Consider the following 13,392-nt stretch of genomic DNA (forward strand, 5'->3'; position numbering starts at 1 on the left):
TTTTTTTATAAACATACCACATTTTAATGACGATAAGGGTCGTTATCCTTAGTCATAATCACACTTAACATTTTTTTCATCACATTCTTAATTGATTTTCATTCAAAAATATAGTTTCTATACTTCAAAATTAGGGCCAAATATTTAATCTCATTTTTGCGATAGTATCTGTTATACTTGTTCAAAAATATGATGGGTAGATGTGTCTCTTTACTCTATCTTAAATATGTTTTTTTTGAGAAACCATGATCATGAATAGTTTATGTTAACTTGAGAATAAAAATGCAATGAAAAATGTTGAGACATAAAATGCGATAATTTGTAAAGGTAATGAACCATTCATTTTATCAAAATGTAGTATAGTTATTAAAAATTGTGGTATAAATATCTTTTAGCCTCGGGGTCCTTACACAAATACCCTATATTTTGGAATAGTTTTGAAAAAACATTATAAGCTTGGATTAAAGAGCAAATAGTTAAAATTGAACGTGTACTTTACACTCAAGCCTAATGCACAGCAGTTTGTCAAAAATCAGCCCTCTAAGCTCGAAAGATCAAAGGAAAAAGAAGAAATCTTCCTCAAATTAAGTACAAACAAGGTCAAGATTGCTTCAACTACCATTTTCAAAGTTTTCTTCCCCAAATCTAGAAATACCCAGACAAAAATTACTGTCTTTTTATTTTTTCGATTTTTTGTTTACATAGTTCCCTAATTCTATCATTTTGCATAGATTACGAAGGCAATAGACGTAAATATCAATTTCGAGCTGAATAAAATTCCATTTACAAATTCTAACCATCTTAGTGCATTGTCTATGCTACTTTTCTTTGAATCTTGTGATTAGGTTTAGTTTGAACCTTATAATATAAATAATTTGCATTTATGAAGTTTCTTTATTGTTGATTTTGCTATTGTGACTTGAAATGTTTTTTAAAATAACATTGTTGATTTTGAGAGGAAATAGATTGGGTTAATACATATGAGAAAGAAAAACTTTGAATCAATCCAATTGATGGATGTAGGGTATTTGCAAAAATGAGAATGTAAAAAAAATGACATTTTGTCACTTTTATCTAAAAAAGTCATAGTATATCATTACAGCAATTAGCTATATACATACGTGTGCATTTTTTGAAATTTAAATATATAAATTCAAATCATGTTTTACGTCAATACATATGAAAGATTAACTTTGAATCAATTGAATTGACGCATCTAAAGTTTTTACCAAAATGAGAATGTGAAAAAGTGATTTTGTCACTAATCTACGAAAAAGTCACAATATCTTATTGGGGCAATTAACTAGATGTATACATGTATATTTTTGAAATTTTAAATATATGAATTCAAACATTGTTTTAATCTTGCAATTAATTCATATTTCTCTTAAACATATCAAGTGATGTATCCAAGGTGTTTGAGAAAATGAGAATGTAAAAGTTAACATTCTATCACTTTTATAATGAAAAATTTACCGTATCTCATTGAAACAATTAACTAGATGCATACATGTGTATTTTTGAAAATTTAAATATACGAATTCAAACCTTATTTTAATCTTGCATTCAATTCAGTTGATGCATCTAAGATGTTTGCGAAAATGAATGTGTGAAAAAGTCATAGTATCTCATTGGAGCAATTAATTAAATGCATACGTGTGTATTTTTGGAAATTTGAATATACGAAATCATACTTGTTTTATACTTACATTTAATTCATATTTATTTGAATCAATTCAATTGACGCATGTGTGCAAAAATAAGAATTTAAAAAAGGACATTCTATCTTTTTTATGAAAACGTTGCAGCATTTCATTCAAACAATTAATTTGATGCCTACGTGTTTGTTTTTTTAGAAATTTAAATATATAAATTCAAACTCTTTTTTAAAATTGAATTTAATTCATATTTGTTTGAATCAATTCAATTGATGCATCCAAGGTGTTTGCGAAAAGGTGACAAATTGGCTTTTTTCCTTTAATTATGTTTTAGCATTACTTCTTTTAACTTATTTATGGGCTACATTTCTTCACTCGCTGGGTGACTTTTTGTTGTAGTTTCAAAGTATTTACAACAAACTTTGAAATACATCTTTCAAATTTAAAATCGATAAACAACTAGTTCACAATAACAAGTAAAAAAAGGCCACAGTTACGAATCTTGATTAGTGAATTATAGAAGATCCATAGATGAAATTATAAGTCCTAACATTCACATTCATACATTTAAAAACCAACTTTGATTAATTGTGTTCATTCAGGTAACATCAGTATAATTAGAATAATTTAGATAATCAATCACCAAATCACAATTTATTTTTCTTCATTTGGAAGTTAGAAATAGCAAATTAAGCCCCTATTTGGTACCGATTAAAATTCATATTTTAATCTAAATCAAAATTAATAGTCAATTTTAACCACATATTTCATAGGTCTCACAACTTTTTAACTACACATTTTATCAACTTTTATCTGTATCTACTAAAAATCTAACTTTAATCTCCATCAAACAGAGGCTTATTAAATAATATTTCTTGTGCAAAGATCATCCGGACTCATTGGTCTACTATATTATTTGTTTGATCTGTACACTTGTGCGCTATAAAATCGACAACAAGTATTTGATGCTATTGTCGATGATTATTTACATTTAATCTTAGTTTATTTTGTTTTTAAATTTTATATAATTTGTTCAAATTGCTTTTTCTTATAGATAAAAATGTACTCATTGTATGCTTTGTTCACTAGGTAACAATCTTCAACAGTTTGATTTGAATATAGAACATTCCTTCAGATAAAGAATTAAGAAGCACAAATAAAAATAAAAAACTCAGATGGCATAACATATTCTAAGACTATCAATTGCACAAGAAGCCGCTAGAGTAGCAAAACCACAAAATTGACAACACAAACAAGTTGAAATCAATGAAGGAGACTTGCCAATCTTGCTGTTATTGATTCCTACAACAGCGTCTGAGCGCTTCTGTATAGTATATCCAGATTTCGGGTAGAATAACTTTCAAATCAAGGCTGATTTGATCAACTTGACCACCAATAAACTCTATTTCTACGAGTTACCTCATGAAAACCCTAACATGCACATCTTATTATTCATCTAGAATTGTCATAACTTACAGTTTACAAGGAAAAATAAAGATGCAATCTAGCAATGGTTATTTTCATAAACATTAAGAGATGCAACTTTGGAGTTGTTAGATTCTAAGCCATATGGCAATATCGTGACTTGGGAGGACTTGGCAAGAAAAAAATTTAACAAATTCTTTTCACTAGCAAAAGTAGCAAAAATTCGATTGAAAATCCAAATATTTTAGTAACATTATGGTAAAAGTTACCGTGAAGCTTGGAAGATATTTAAGAAGTTGATGAGAAAGTGTCTAAATCATGTGATTTCTACAATGGACTTTTACCCGTGGCTAAATCTCAGGTGGATTCTTCAGCAAACATGTCCATAATCAATAAATCAATTCAACAATGTTTGGACTTATTCGAGTTGATTGCAATTACACATTTCCATGTTTTCATTAGAAAAAGTAGTCCCGAAGAATGCAGTTGGAATCCATGTACTGGATAACACAATATTTACCGATGTGCATATTGCTGCTTTGACAAAGCAGATAGAATTATTGGTAAAGTCTCAAACACGAAGGCAAATACAGTGATGATCAGTTTGGTATGAGAGAATCGTGGAACCATAAAATTGCTTGTTGCTTGCTTCTCCAAAAGAAAAAGTAAATTACATTCAAAAAGGTTTTCACAATTTAAACCCATATGAACAAGAATGTAATTCGGGCTGGAAGCAACACTTGAACTTAAGATGGTTTGATAATCAATAAGGGGGTAGATTAAATAATCCTCAATAGAAATGGGAACCAAGTTTGGGAGAGATATTTCATAAATATATGTAGAAAATCGAAAAAGCATTCCAACAAATTAAGATAAACTTTCAAAATCAGCAATCATCAATTTAAAAGTTGGAAACACGGGTATAGCAGATTGCTCTAAAACGTTCAAAATGTACAGTAGGATCCTTGCCTAGTAATACAAAGGTCAATTATAAAAAGCAAGTGATGGCAATAAGAGTAATAGAAAATGATGTATCTCGACTCCTGTAAAAGTTCGAGCATATATAACTCTACTTCCATTTCCCAAAGACTTCGAAAAATATTCATGCTATAACTACAAGGAGTAGGGTAAAGGCACCGGAGATTCATGTGAAAAGGCCAAATAAGGTTAATCAGTATGGGTTGGTAGATGAAGAGACAAGTGAAGAAAAATATACACCAACAAAAGAAGATTAGAAAGAAAGTACAGAAATATCTACTATCAAGGCACCAAGTCCAATCAAAGTTTACGTGCCTTCTATTCCTTTTCCTCTAAAGCTCTAGAAAAACAAGTTGGATAAGAAATTTTTCTCTTGAGGTTCCACATCAGCATCCCATTTATTAATGCGATATTACAATTTTCGAGCTATTCAAGATTTTTGAAAGATATGCTTGCTAAAAAATTCAACATATTTGATAATTTCTTCACATAATCATAGCATGTGATGAACAATAATAAAAGAAAACATACCTCCAATGGTTGGTAAAATTTGATTAGAAGCCATGAGAGATCAACAAAGACTTTGCAGATCTGATAGAAAATCAGACAAGGAGGCTAGGGTTCTTTTGAATCCAATTCTTCAATCTCATTCACTATTCACACACCAAAGAGAGTTTATATATATAAACCCTGTTGGTGGCCCACAAGCCCAATGGGTAGGCTTGGGTAAAAAAGAAGAATGGACCCAAAGGCCCGAAGCATGGCAAGTAGTGTAATGTTGTCCATTCCATAAATGGCCAAAAATGTCAGTTGTCATTATATTATGTTAGTCCACAAAATTAATCCAACATTCTCCCACTTGGACTACATAATCTTAACACAAATGCTTTCATAGCAACATACCAATAGGATGCATAGGATATATATATAATCAGGCGCTATTAACCCAGAAGCATGACAATAACATTAATATCATCATTTTGTCACTTATATCATAAAATAGTGACATACATCCATAATATGCATGACTTACACTAAAAATTCAAGCAAACCTCACAAAACATACCAAGAATAGCAAACTCGCACTGAAACAAAGAAATTAGTCTCCCAACAATCCCATGCGGGAGCCGTGTTCTTGAAACACACAAATAGGTAAGCCTTTAGTTAGTGGGTCTGCCAACATTCTGCTCGTAAGCATGTGCTCAATAGAAATGAAGGACTTTGTAACTTTCTCTTTGACAAAGTAGAACTTGATATCAATATGTTTGGAGCGAAAAGTGCTCCTAATGTTCCGAGAGAAAGATACGGCTGTGGAATTGTCACAATATAATTCCAGCAGTCTCGAAATAGAGTCCATAACTCCTAATGCTGAAATGAAGTTTCGTAGCCACATTGCATGATAAGTAGCCTCACAACACACTACATACGCTGCCTCCATGGTCGAAGGAGCTGTAAGTGTCTATTTAACACTTTTCCATAAAATAGCTCCTCCTTCCATCATAAAAATGTACCCGGAAGTGGATTTCTTATCATTCACGTAGCTTGCATAATCGAAATCACTAAAACCAACCACTTCAAGCGTGTCGGTACGCCGATATGTCAACATGAAATCCTTGGTACCTTGAAGGTACCTCAAAACTTTCTTAGTCGCTTTCTAGTGGCTTTGACCAAGATCGTTCAAGTATCTACCAAGCACACTAACTACAAAGGTAATATCAGGACGTGTGCATACTTGGGCATATATTATGCTGCCAACAACAAAAGCATAAGAGACTATTTTCATCTGATCTCTCTAAACATCATTTTGAAGACATTGTGCCTTCGAGAACTTATCACTCTTCACAATTGGAGTTTTCACAAAAGAACAAGACTGCATATTGAACCTCTTCAAGATACGATCAATGTAAGTATGTTGAGACAATCTGAGAACACCATTGGCCCTACCACGAAGAATCTATATGCCCCAAGACATATGATACTACACCAAGATCTTTCATGTCAAAATGGCCAAACAATAGTTGTTTTGTCTCAAACAATAAGTCAATGTCATTAGCAGCGAGTAAGATATCGTCAACATACAAGACTAGAAATATGTACTTGTTTCCACTGACCTTCATGTATATACATTGATCAACAATGTTTTCCTTAAAGCTGTTAGTGGTGACAATTTCATCGAACTTGAGATACCACTACCTTGAAGCTTGTTTCAACCTATAAATTGACATCTGGAGTTTACAAAACCATGTTTTCTTTTCCAACTACCTCAAAACCAATAGGTTGAATCATGTAAACATCTTCATTTATATCTCCATTCAAGAAAGTCATTCTTGATGAAGTTCTAAGTTGAAATGTGCCACAATTGTCATAATGATTCGTAAAGTATCTTTAGTCGAAACAGGTAAGAAGGTTTCCTTGTAATCAATACCTTCTCATTGGCTATAGCCCTTAGCTACTAGCCTTGCCTTATATCTTTCCACTTGACCTTTGGCATCACACTTAGTTTTCAATAAACATTTGCAGCCAATGGGTCTACAACCTTTTGGTAATTCTACCAAGCTCCACACTTCACTTTGTGGCATAGAGTTCATCTTATCATTCATAGCATTCACCCAAAGATTGGATTGAGGACTAGAGATGGCTTCCTTGTAGATACTTGGATCTGAGGTGTCACCAATATCATACTCATGCTCTTGCAAGTAGACAATGTAATCATCAGATATTGTAGGTCTGCGAACTCTTTCTAATCTTCTTAGATATGCATCTTCTATGGCTACATCTGAAGTTTCTTGTGCTACTTGCTCAACAAGTTCATTCTGAATGACTACTGAATGCTGATTAACCATAAGGCCAATTGTTGGAGTGGAAGTGACTGGCACAGAGACAATAACTGGGTATTGTCTGAACATAATTTCTCCAAGTCCTTAGCTTGTATCGGTGTCATCCTCAAAATAGATTGCCCAATCTGATTCAATAACTCTAATAGTATGCAATTGATAATAGAACCTAGATCCCTTTGATTCCACACAATAACCAATAAAGTACTCGCTGACAGTCTTAAGGTCAAGTTTCTTGGATTGCAGATTGTAGGGTCTTACTTCTGCTTTACAACCCCAAACATGAAAATGACGCAAAGTGGGTTTCTTTTCTGACCACAACTCATAAGGAGTCTTGGGAACAGACTTACTAGGCACCTGATTCAAAATATAAGCTACAGTTCTCAACACATCACCCTATAGGAACTCGGGCAAGGAAAAGTTTGCCAACATACATCGCACCATGTCAAGAAGTGTGCGATTCCTTCTCTACACAACTCCATTTTGCTGAGGTGTACCAGGCACTGTATATTGAGCATCAATGCCACATTATTGTAGGTACCTTGCAAAAGGTCTGGGATTCCATCTCATTTCATCATATCACCCATAATACTCACCACCTCCATCAGAACGAACCACTTTGAGCTTTTTCCCTTGTTGAAGCTCTATCTTTGCTTTGAATGCTTTAAAGGTCTCCAAAGAATCAGACTTGTCACGGATGAGCTCAAAAAATCATAACGGAAAAAGCATCAATAAAAGTGATGAGGTATTTGTAACCACCCATAGTCGAAGGAGTAAAAGGCCCACAAATGTCGATATAGATTAGCCCAAGTAATTCTGTGCACCTGTTAACTTTGTTGTTTCTGACCTTGGCAGTCAATTTTCTTTTTATGCAGTTAACACAAGTGTCAAAGTTTGAGAAGTCAAGATCCTGCAAAATCCCATCCTTTATCGATCTTTCCATTCGTTGCCTAGAAATATGGCCTAATCTCTTGTGCCATAGAATGGACGATTTTTCATCCAATCTTGACTTTTTTGAAGTGGGAGAGTCCTCTCTCAAGGCCTAGTCCAACTTCATGATGGTAAGATTCTTCATAAGAGATTCAACCCATTGTTTATGAATGGTCCCATTTAGCTTCAAAATGGCAGAAATTTGAGGATTGCCCAAAGCTGAAGGAAAAACACAAGAATGGCATTAATATGCATGTGAAATACATAATCATGGTATTCACTCGTTCTTCAACTTTCTTAAATGATCCACAAAAGTGATCATCCAATGCTAGAGTCCATTAACTCATTCACAGGTAAGAGCAATACATTTAGTAACATAACCAAATGCATCAATCAACTATCGATAGGATAATAAAATTGTGCCAGTTTATAATATTTCATGCATTCTTTTCACCAATTAAGCATCCTACCAAATAATGATTTATCGAGAGGGCAAATTCACTATCCGCATGGATCTTATTATAACATCATTAAATGGAAGCATAAACAATACAACAATCCCAATAATTTATCGTGACTAGTCCCACGAGAGGTGAGTACATAGCCACTCCAAATCATTGGTATACAACAAAATTATATAATCCACATGGACAAAATATTTAGTCTCCAAAAAAAAGGTTAGCTATTTCTTTTCTCCAAAACAAATATGGAGTAATATCACAAAATTCATAAACCTTTTTTTTTTTTTTTTTTTTTTGACTGGAGCACTCGAAATTTTATTTATTTATTTTTATATCCCCTTCAATTCTAAATTGATGACTTATTTTACATTTATAACTTCCATTATTTAAATATAGTTAAATTGGGTGAAAATAGGTAGAGATAGTGAGTAGAGCAAGTTATCAGCCATAGAATATGGGTCAAACAAGAATCCATGATGTCATTTCCTTGCAGTTTAAGGAAATTAATATATAAACTAATGTAGGATCCCTATAATACCCCTTGTCCTTTTTTTATTTCCCTTCCCATCATCACCCACCTTGAAATCTTTTTTTTTTTTTTTTTTTTGTTACAACTAGAGCACTCGAAATTTTTATTTTATTATTATTATTAATTTTTTTATATTGCCTTCAATTCTAAATTGCTGACTTATTTTACATTTATAACTTCCATTATTTAAATATAGTTAAATTGGGTGAAAATAGGTAGAGATAGTGAGTAGAGCAAGTTATCAGCCATAGAATATGGGTCAAACAAGAATCCATGATGTCATTTCCTTGCAGTTTAAGGAAATTAATATATAAACTAATGTAGGATCCCTATAATACCCCTTGTCCTTTTTTTATTTCCCTTCCCATCATCACCCACCTTGAAATGACGTTTCTCAATGTCTTTGTCAAGCAAGCAATTCTTGAAATTGATGTTTCACAAATTCTTGCTATGTGCGTACTCGAATCTCCCTAAAAAAATCTTAAATCAATTTTGCAATAAAAAAACAGCTATAAAAAATGAGAAGGTTGGCTATGATACAATTTGCTAAAAAAATTCAACATATTTGATAATATCTTCTCATAATCATATCATGTGATGAACAATAATAAAAGAAAACATATATCCAATGGTTGGTAAAATTTGATTAGAAGCCATGAGAGATCAACAAAGAATCTGCATATCTGATAGAAAATCGAACAGGGGGGCTAGGGTTCTTTTGAATCCAATTCTTCAATCTCATTCACTATTCACACACCAAAGAGAGTTTTTATATATCTCTAAAAACCCTTTTGGTGGCCCACAAGGCCAATGGGTAGGCTTGGGCAAGAAAGAAGAATGGACCCAAGGGTCCAAAGCACGGCAAGTAGTGTAATGTTGTTCATCCCATAAATGTCCTAAATATGCCAATTGTCATTATATTATGTTAGTCCACAAAATTAATCCAACAATGCTAACCAAGAAAAGGGAACTGTTGGAGTTTTGTCTCCCAAACTGAAAGATTCATGGAGTTTGACTTTACCAATTTCAATTGGAAATTCTTGTTACATTATTGCTTTGTGTGATTAGGTGCTAATGTAAACCTGATGCCATATTTTGTTTTCAAGAAATCAAAACAACATCAACAATACTACAATTAGCTGATAAAACAATTTCACGGTCATCGTGTAAAGTTGAGGCTATGCTCATAAAAGTAGAAAATTTAATATTTTTGATGGGTTTCATTGAATTGGACGTTGAAGGATACTGGGGTATTTCAGTTATATTGGGCCGACCATTTTTACAACGATCAAACCCTAATCGACATGGAGAAAAGTGAGCTGATAGTGAGAATGGAGAACAAGCAAGAGATATTCAATAATTACAGCTCATATGAGCAACCATCCAACATGAAAGATTACTGTAAAATTGATGAAGAAGATCCAGGTAAACAATGAATACATTTGAATCAAAGAGAATTTGATGGTGATGGGCTTTTGGAATGGATGAAAATGAAAATTGCAAAACATAAAACAATTTCTTACACTTTCCAATAGAATAGGGTAGGTAAAAAGGATGAATAGAACTTTTTTGATAAGTTAGATGCATGATATTGAGCTTTGGTGTTCCAAAAATCTTTTGGGGCAAAGCTATAAGTACTACTTGTTACTTAAGAATATTCTAACTATATCGGTTGGATAGACCATACTCCTCATAAACGATAGCATGGAAAATGTATTACGTATTCTATCCTTAGGATTTTTGACTGAGCAGCTTTCTCACACCAGAATAAGGAAAAGCTTGAAACTAGAGCTAGAAAATGTGTTCTTTTAGGATAGTTTGAGGGAGTTAAAGTTTTAGGACATGATTTTGAGCATCTGAGTGAAAACTAGCAAGGTAGTGCTAACAATTAGTTGCAGGTGAAATGAATAAGGTTAGTACACATGTCCATACAACCTTTAGTGAGGTAGAGACTCAAATTCAGCAATATGCAGTAGAAGAAAATGGTGAGATATTTTTAGAACCACATCCGTTAGTGGACTACTAGTTGGAAAGAGATAAATATAGGAGACAACATAGAGAATCTCAGAGGTTTTAAATATGAGTTTACATTTTCTTATGCTAGTTATGAGGAACCAGCTGACAGAGATTTAAACACTTATGAGGAGGCTATGAAGGGTAAACAATTAATAGTGTGGATGAAAGTGATGAAAAATGAGACGCTATAGCTAAGCATCGACGTGAAAAATAGTCCCTAGATCTAAAAGCAAATAAGTAGTTGATTGTATGTGGATTTTTTAGATTAATGAGAATACTAGTAAGCCTAAACCTTTAAGATTTAATGATAGTAGCTAAGCGGTATGCATAGAAGATTCAAAGATTTTTAATAAAATCATTTCTCCAGTTATTAGGTATACTACCATTAGAGTTGTATATGCATTAATTGTATATTTTAATTGGAAACTTGAGCAATTGAAATAAAACCTAATTTTTTACATGTTGAACTTAAGAAAAGATTTGTGTGAATCAACCAAGGTTTAAGAGATAAACAAAAACCTAGACATGTGCTTTTCTTAAAAGGTCCTTGTGTGATTAAAAATAGTCTCCTTGACTGTGGCATAAGATGTTTGATTCGTTTGTGCTTACTATTCGTGTTTAAAGAAGTGAATTTGACCATTGCTTGTGCTATCAACATAATAAAGTTAATATTGATTGAATATTATTATTACTAAAGTTAATATTGATTGAATATTATTATTACTGTATGTTGATTATATGCTTCTGAGAAGTTCTTCCTTCAAATTGATAAATGAGATAAACAAAATGGAAAATTTGACCTAAAAGACTTGGAAAAAGCAAAGAGAATTGTAGCTACGGAAATAGAGAGATATATTTTAAATTCATGGTTACATTTACATCAAGCTACTTATGTGTTACATGTTTTCAAAAAGTTTAGCATCAATGAATGTAAACCTTTTTACATTGCCTTTAGCAAATCACTTTATTTTGTCTAAATATCAATCAATTGCTAATAATGAATTGCAAGAATGCATAAATAGAATGCCATAGTCGAAAGTGGTAGGTTCTTTTATGCATTTGATGGTGTGTATGAAGCCTAATTTAACCTTTTCCAATGAGTACACTTAGCAGGTTTATGTCTAATCCAAAACCTAACCATTAGGAAGCCTTCAAGTGGTTTTCTAGATATTTGAGAAGATCGAGGAATGTAGGTTTGGTGATTAAGATTAAAACAAAGTGTGAGATTGAAGGGGATAGTATATGCGAACTATATCGGAAAAAAAGAATATATTAGGAACTCTACATCCACTTATACATTTACTTTATATAGTTTTGTATAAGTTGGAAGTCCCAACATCAACACATAGTTGCACTATCCACTATTAAGTCTGATTACATTTCTACCATCAAAGCAATAAAAGAGTCTTTATGACTTAAAGGCTTGCTTCAAGGTTTAGTTGAATTGCATGGTTGTCAGTGCAAAAAATGTCCTTGGGTGCAGACACATAGATACCATTGAGTACACACCATCCCACCTTCGCAGGGTTCGAGTTCAACTTGAGATAGTTATTAAAATTATTTATGATGTTTACTTTAACTTATTTATTTTTATTATTTAAATGCTTTTAAATAAATATAAAGAATTTCATTTTTAACAATGAAATTTCTCTTTGAAATTTTTTTGAAAACTCTTTTTTGATTAAATACCGTAAGAATCACTTACAAAAAACAAAAATTGTTTGAATAAACTAAAATTTTTGAATAGTGAATTAAGGACATCTAGGTATAATTATCTTATAAGTGCATATCATGCATTTATATTGGGCTTTTATTCTTGCTTATTTATTTTTTTACTGTGCAGATATCTACCTATTCAGTGTAAAATACATTAATTGTATGTAAATTGGAGATGATTTACAGCAATTGATGATCGAATGGATTGTAATTGGTCAATTAGAAGCATTAGTGGAGCAATCGAAAGAGTTTCACAAGTTTTGGAAACTAAATTCAACATTTGAAAAGTTTAGTCATTAAAATGCAAACTTTTGAAACTAGCATAGGATCAATTACGAATGTGGATGAAGAACTAAATATGCAAAGAAGAAAGAACTAAAGCTGAACAAAGAAAGATGCAGGAACAAAATGTAACATTGGGTAAAGACATTGTTACGATCGCAAGGAGTATGCCTTTACTACAGTGTGGAATGTAAATCGTTAACATTGTGTAATTGCAACACGGTGTAATATGATCACAATATTGCTTCTTAACAGAAAAGATTTCTTTCCTTTTTCTAATCAACCTCTTCTTAAAGAGTATTTTTAACTCTCGTATGATTGTAGTGATATTTAAATCTACTTCTTTCTTTCTTTCAAGTATCGTGGATTTATTTTGAAAAGCGAAGAAAAAAGGGAAAAGAAAAATAGAAGACTAAGTGATATTGTTGATATATCTTCATATACATGACGAGTATTGCTAACTCTTTTTAAGCCTATTTTGTATGTGTATTGAGGACAATTCGTATTTTAATATTGGGGGTAGAACTTCATTATAAATTTATTTATTTGTGCGATATGCCATA

This window comes from Olea europaea, chromosome 20 (assembly GCF_002742605.1).
Source record: "Olea europaea var. sylvestris chromosome 20, O_europaea_v1, whole genome shotgun sequence".
NCBI classification, from domain to species: domain Eukaryota; kingdom Viridiplantae; phylum Streptophyta; class Magnoliopsida; order Lamiales; family Oleaceae; genus Olea; species Olea europaea.